The sequence below is a fragment of the Heterodontus francisci genome, chromosome 35 (genome assembly GCF_036365525.1).
Source record: "Heterodontus francisci isolate sHetFra1 chromosome 35, sHetFra1.hap1, whole genome shotgun sequence".
NCBI classification, from domain to species: domain Eukaryota; kingdom Metazoa; phylum Chordata; class Chondrichthyes; order Heterodontiformes; family Heterodontidae; genus Heterodontus; species Heterodontus francisci.
Window position 1 is genome coordinate 17,263,509 of NC_090405.1, and position 7,348 is coordinate 17,270,856.

The 7,348-nt window shown below is 45.3% G+C and overlaps 1 non-coding gene across 1 annotated transcript; it reads left to right on the forward strand.

Annotated features, from left to right (window-relative positions):
- Positions 1 to 627: 627 nt before the first annotated feature.
- trnat-ugu (transfer RNA threonine (anticodon UGU)) lies at positions 628 to 701 on the forward strand. Its single transcript has one exon. It is a non-coding gene; the product is annotated as a tRNA-Thr (tRNA).
- Positions 702 to 7,348: the final 6,647 nt, after the last annotated feature.

Genomic DNA, 7,348 nt, shown 5'->3' on the forward strand with positions numbered 1-7,348 from the left:
TGAGAGAAGACCGCAACCCACCTTGTTTTGCAGCAAATCTTGAAAAGACTCTGAGAAGTTCACTGTGTCAATTCGTCTCATATTCTGTCTTTGAAGAAAGCCTGCTAAAATTAATTCTCAACCCCGCCTCTAAATAAACTCTTCTAAAAGAACCTAGTGACCTGTGTACATGTACTCGGAAATTAGACTGTCTGTCAATTTTGGAACAACATATCTCATCTGCTGTTTTCTTCAGAAATGAGCAAGTAATCAGTCCAAGTGTTTTTTTTTGTCTTTACCAGAGCCCTGAATTGTATAGAAAAATCCCTTTTTTTTCAGTATGTGTGTGTGCGTGTGTTCAGCTGAGGTAAGAAAGGGACTTTAAATGTTGGTTAAGGTAAAAAGGGAACTTTTAAAATGTCCACCTGTGTGTTTATGCTTTACTTCATGATTAGATAAAACTTGTTCTATAAGAAACTGATAATTTTGTTGTTCATTAAGTGTCTTCTATTCTGGGAAAAATAGAGCATATGATTGACTGTATCAGTAAGTGGGAAAAGTTAAAATTTTTGTTGTGACCTGTGGAGAAGTGGGATGAGAATAAATAGTAACCACCTCAGATTTCAATTACAACAGCACTTGTGATCTGGCTCTGTAGCTTAGTTGGTTAAAGCACCTGTTTTGTAAACAGGAGATCCTGGGTTCGATTCCCAGCGGAGCTTTATTTCATATTTGCAATGTGCTTGAGAAGTTTCCGTATTAACATTTGTGTCTGTGTCTTGTGAACTTCAACTGAGAATTCAAATTGCATGATGAATTTCATTTACAGGAGAAAACAGCCTTTGTGAAGGATGTGAGTTTGGAATGGCTCTTCCTCCTCGTACAGAAATTCGGTGCTGATATTTCAAAGGCAACTTCTTTGATACAAATTTGTTCACAGTTGCATTCAACCTGGAAAAAAAGCTCGACCTTAATCTCACTGAAGGAAAGTGTGACCGTGTTGTTTGTTTCAAAGTGTGTGTGTCATTATGTGTTGCTTGTAACTGAGACTGGGACACGACACAAGTGGGAGGGTTGATCTGAGGTTTGGAATATTTCTCACTGCTTAATGTTGATTACAAGATTCTGTCCAAAGTCATAGCCAGTCGAGTCAAGTCTGCTCTGGAGCTGGTGATTCACCCCGATCAGACCTGTACTGTACCCGGCAGGAAGATCTCTGATAGCCTCGCGCTACTCAGGGATACGATCGCCTACGTACGGGACAGGAGGGTGGACACCTGCCTCATCAGCCTGGACCAGGAGAAGGCTTTTGACAGGATATCGCACACCTACATGATGGACGTGCTTTCCAAAATGGGGTTTGGGGAGGGAATCTGCAATTGGATCCAACTGCTCTACACAAACATCAGTAGCGCAGTCTCAATCAACGGGTGGGAATCGGAAAGTTTCCCGATCAAATCTGGAGTCAGACAGGGCTGTCCTCTGTCCCCGGTCTTGTTTGTTTGCTGTATTGAACCCTTTGCTGAGTCTATTAGGAAGGATGCGAGCATAAGAGGGGTGACAATCCCAGGCAGCGGAGGCACTCAGGTCAAAACCTCCCTGTACATGGATGACGTCGCCGTTTTCTGCTCGGATCCGCTGTCCGTGCGCAGACTGATGAGCATCTGCGACCAGTTCGAACTGGCCTCGGGAGCCAAAGTTAACCACGGCAAGAGCGAGGCCATGTTCTTTGGCAACTGGGCTGACCGATCCTTTGTCCCCTTCACCGTCAGGTCAGATTACCTGAAGGTGCTGGGGATATGGTTCGGAAGGGCCGGGGCGTGCACCAAAACATGGGAGGAGCGAGTAGCCAAGGTACGACAAAAGTTGGGCATGTGGGGGCAGCGATCTCTCTCCATTGTGGGTAAGAACCTGGTCATCAGGTGCGAGGCGCTCACGTTGTTGCTCTACGTGGCGCAGGTCTGGCCATACCCCACTCCTGCGCCGTGGCAGTCACCCGAGCCATTTTCCCCTTCGTCTGGGGATGTAAAATGGACCGGGTCCGGAGGGACACGATGTTCAAATCTCTGGACAAGGGCGGGAAAAATGTACCCAACGTGGCCCTCATCCTGATGACCACCTTCGTGTGCGGCTGCATCAAGCTGTGTGTAGATCCCCAGTACGCAAACTCCAAGTGTCACTACGTGCTGAGGTTCTATCTGTCCCCGGTGTTGCGAAGGATGGGCCTGGTCACATTGCCGCGGAACGCTCCATGCAGTTGGGCGGTGCCGTACCACCTATCCTTCGTGGAGCAGTTTCTGCGGGAAAACACCTTCGACCACCGGTCCATCAGGCAGTGGTCTGCACGGAATGTCCTCAAGGCCCTACGGGAAAAGGAAACGGTGGATCCTGTCGGATGGTTCCCCGAGCAGACCGTCAAAGTCATTTGGCGGAATGCCTCATCACCAGAACTTTCAAACAAGCACCAAGACGTAGCTTGGCTGGTGGTGAGAAGGGCCCTCCCCGTCAGATCCTTCATGCACACCTGAAGTCTCGCCCCCTCCGCACAGTGCCCCCGCGTTGGCTGTGGTGGGGAAGAGACGGTCGCACACCTCCTCCTGGAATGTGCCTTTGCAAAGCAGGTGTGGAAAGAGATGCAGTGGTTTTTGTCAAGGTTCATCCCAAGCAGCTCTGTAACACAAGAGTCTGTGCTCTACGGGCTGTTCCCAGGGACGCACACCGAGACAAACATCAACTGCTGCTGGAGGACTATCAATTCGGTGAAAGACGCCCTTTGGTCTGCCCGAAACTTGCTGGTCTTCCAGCGCAAAGAGTTGTCCACCACCGAATGTTGCAGACTGGCACATTCCAAGGTCCAGGACTACATGCTGAGGGACGCACTAAAGCTTGGGGCAGCCGCAGCAAAGGCTCAATGGGGAAAGACCACAGTGTAAGGTTCCCCCACCAAGCTGGACTGAGGGGCTGGATCCATGGGAAATCCCTCGAACTGTATCGTTAATATTCTCAATTGCTGTAAATGTAAAACTGTAATTGACATGACAATTGTGAAACGGAAGGGTTGTGAAGAAACTCATGACAGTATTGAAGGAAACTGATCTCCCTTGCAATGTTTGTATTTTTTGGTGCTGTTTGGAAACTGTTTGGCAATGTAATTTTTACAGATTTTTATGAATAAAGTATATTTTGGAAATAAAAAAAAAAAGTTTGGAATATTTCTCAGTCAGGAACAAGACAAATCAAAGGAACCAAATAAGAAAACCATTGTCTCACGTGGTTACCGAGAAACGGTGAGGAGATATTAAACTTTGTTCTATTCAAAACAGCCGTGAACTTTGACCTTTCCTGCCTTTTCTCAACAGTATTTGAAGTGTCTCGGTAACAATGTTCAGTGTTGATGAGAGTGGGGTCTGGGCGAGCAGCTGCTGAGTGTGACAGGGTCAGGACTGGATGCAGGAAGTTCTCTGACAGTCTCTCTCTCTCGCTGATGGGTTTGAGTTGATTTTCAACTGGGAGCAGCTGGTTTTTCGATAAATGAAGGAAGTTCCCTCTCTCCATTTTTTTCTGACAGACAGTGTAGTATAAGGATGTAAAGGGTTAATGCTGAAGACAGTGGGATCAACCCCTCCCACTGTCAGAGTGATGATGTAACAGTCAAATGAGATGAGGTTTGGGAGAAGAGAGAGCAGCACCAAGGATGCCAGCTTAGGAGGCTTGAAGAGTGTGTATATAGTATTGTGTAAATTAGAAAAGAGTTCTTAGTTCTTTCAGCTGGAAATGTGTCCCGAAAATATTGATAAAGTCACAATTTTATAATTCAGGAGTCGGAACACAGATATTAACTCCAAGTGACAGTTCTGGGTTCATTTAACAAAAGTAGAGAATAATATTACTCACTGCTTGAAATCCCCCAGTGAGGAGACAGTTAAACAAATGATCTGTTGGGGCATCCTTCGATCCAAGGTTTCGACAGCACTTAATCTCCCTTTCTGGTGAAATTCTCTGTTATTTGCAACTTTTTTTATCCAGCTTTGATGGGTGAGTGAAAAAACTGAAAAAAGTGAACAGTTCCATCCTTTCTTTTCTTTCTTCTTCCCTTCTTTCCATCAGTTTCTCTTTTCTGTCCCAGATCAATGAGAATCCCAATTTAATCTGCTGTTTTATCCATTCCAATCAGAATTCAACATTCCAATCAAATCTATTTGTTATTCCACAGTGTCTCTCCATGTGTTTTATTCTGTTGTATTCTCTCACAGTCTGATTGATGATCAATGTTACATCTCACTCTCTGTTCTGGTGAAGATCAGAAGCAGTAATATCTGTTTGCACCACCCACCAAGTCGGCCTGAGGCTGTGCCTCGCTGATCATGTGGAGTTAGGAACATAGGAACATAGGAGCAGGAGTCGGCCATTCAGCCCATCGAGCCTGCCCCACCATTCAATATGATCATGGCTGATCGTCCACTTCAATGCCCTTTTCCCCACACTTTCCTCATATTCCCTTATGTCATTTGTATTTAGAAATCTGTCAATCTCTGCTTTAAACATACTCAATGACTCAGCTTCCACAGCCCTCTGGGGTAGAGAATTCCAAAGATTCACAAACCTCTGAGTAAAGAAAATTCTCCTCATCTCTGTCCTAAGCAGCTACTCCCTTATTTTGAAATTCCTTCCCTTGGTTCTCGGCTCCCCAACCAGGGATCTTAGCTGCATCTACCCTGACTGTCGTTTAAGTATTTTGTAGGTTTCAATGAGATCACCTCCCATTCTTTGAAACTCTAGAGAATACAGCCCCAGTTTCTCCAACCTTTCTTCATACAACAGTCCCACCATCCCTGGAAGAAGTCTGATGAACCTTCGTTGAACTCCCTCCATGGCAATAATATCCTTCCTAAGGTAAGGAGACCAAAACTGTATTCCAAGTGCGGTCTAACCAAGTTTCTGTACAATTGAAGCAAGAATTCACGACTCCCGTACTCAAATCCTCTTGCGATAAAGGCTAACATACTATTAGCTTTCCTAATTGCTTGCTGCACCTGCATGTTAGCTTTCAGTGACTTATTGACAAGGACACCCAGATCACCCTTATATTCTATACCTCAGCTAATAAAGGAAAGGATTCCATATACCTGCTGAACCACCTTATTGACCTGTCCTGCTACCTTCAGGGATCTGTGGACATTCGCTCCAACGTCCCTCACTTCCTCTACACCGTTCAGTGTTCTCCCATTAATTGTGTATTCCTTTGCCTTTTTTGACCTCCCAAATGCATCACCTCACACTTGTCCAATTTGAATTCCATTTGCCACTATTCTCCCCACCTGACCAGTCTATTGATATCTTCCTGCAGTGTACAGCTATCCTCCTCCCTATCAACAACACGGACAATTTTCATGTCATCTGCAATCGTCTTGATTATGCCCTCTACATTCATGTCCAAATCATTAATATATACCACAAAAAGCAGGGAACCTAGTTCTGAGCCCTGTGGAACACCACTTGAAACAGACCTCGAGTTGCACAAACACCCGTACCCAATTCCTTTTTGCTTCCTGCCACTGAGTCTATTTTATGTCCAGCTTGCTACATTCCCCTGGATCCCATGTGCTTTTATTTTTTTTAACCGGTTTGTCATGTGGGACCTTGTCAAAAGCCTTGCTAAAATCCATGTAGATCAGATCAACTGCACTATCCTCATCAATCCTCCTTGTTACTTCTTCAAAAAATTCACTCGTTAGTCAGACAGGAGCTTCCCTGAACAAATCCATGCTGATGATACTTGATTAATCTGAGCCTTTCTAAGTGACAGTTTATCCTGTCTCTCAGAATTAATTCCAATAATTCACCCACTATTGAGGTTCGGCTGACTGGTCTTTAATTATTCGGTCTTGCTTCCTTTTTCAACAATGGTGCAATGTTAGCAATAAAAACAAAATGTACTGCAAATACACAGCAGATCTGGCAGCATCTGTGGAGAGAGAAGCAAAGTTAACATTTCAGGTCAGTGACTTTTCATCAGAACAGATATGTTAACTTTGCTTCTCTCTCCACAGATGCTGCCAGACCTGCTGTGTATTTCCAGCACTAATAGTTTTTATTTCAGATTTGCAGCATCTGCAGAATTTTGCTTTTATTGCAGAGACCTCCAATCCTCTGACATCACACCTGTATCCAGTGAGGGATTGGAAACTGATGGTCAGACCTTCCACTATTTCCTCACTGGCTTCTTTTAACAGCCTGGGGTACATTTCATCCGGCCCTGATGATTTATCCACTTTCAAGGATGCTCATCCCATTTATACTTCTTCTCCCCCTCAGTTTATCATGTCCAATGCTTCACACTCCTTCTCCTTAATTATAATGTCTGCATCACCCCCTCATTTGTGAAGACAGTAAAGTATTCATTAACAAACATACCAACATCTTCAACCCTGACACATAGGTTACTTTTTAGTTCTTTGATGGGCCCTACTTTTTCCTCTGTTGCCTCTTACTCCCATGTATTGAAGAAATATCTTTGAATTCATTTTGATTTTGCTTGTCAAAATTCTTTCATGCTCTGTGTTTTTCACCACTGCTCCCAAATGCCTGTAGTCATGTCAAAGCACAACTTGTCAGAAGTGGGATTTAAACCCACCCCTCCAGAGAGCGTTGTGATCTGAATGCACCATTTCAGACTGCTTGACCATCCTGTCTACCCCATGTGGATGCTTAATGCTGAGGTAGTTATCCATTCTTTGTGAAAGTATTTGTGAGATTGTGGAAATGTCTGGAAGAGGAAAGACCAGCGGAAAAGCTCGGTCCAAGGCCAAGTCTCGCTCCTCCCAGGCTGGACTGCAGTTCCCGGTGGGCCGTGTTCACAGGCTCCTGAGAAAGGGTAACTATGCTGAGCGTGTGGGTGCCGGAGCCCCGGTCTATCTGGCTGCTGTGCTCGAGTATCTGACCGCTGAAATCCTAGAGCTGGCCGGTAACGCGGCCCGGGACAACAAGAAGACCCGCATCATCCCCAGACACCTGCAGCTGGCCGTCCGCAACGACGAGGAGCTCAACAAGCTGCTGGGAGGAGTGATCATCGCACAGGGCGGGGTGCTGCCTAATATCTAGGCCGTGCTGCTGCCCAAGAAAACCAGCGCTCAGAGCTTCCAGAAAAAGGAAAGCGGCCAAAATGTCATCTAATAACCCAAAGGCTCTTTTCAGAGCCACCCACAGTCTCTGTGAAAGGGCTGATTACTGTCTAATTCCAGCATGTCAGTAACAGGACAGAATAGGATCTATTTAAAATGTTTAAGCAACTATTTCAGTGGCTTCTCACTGTCCCCCTGATCCCTGTGTGAAGGGAATTACCAATAGTCTAATTTATTCCTTTCCACAC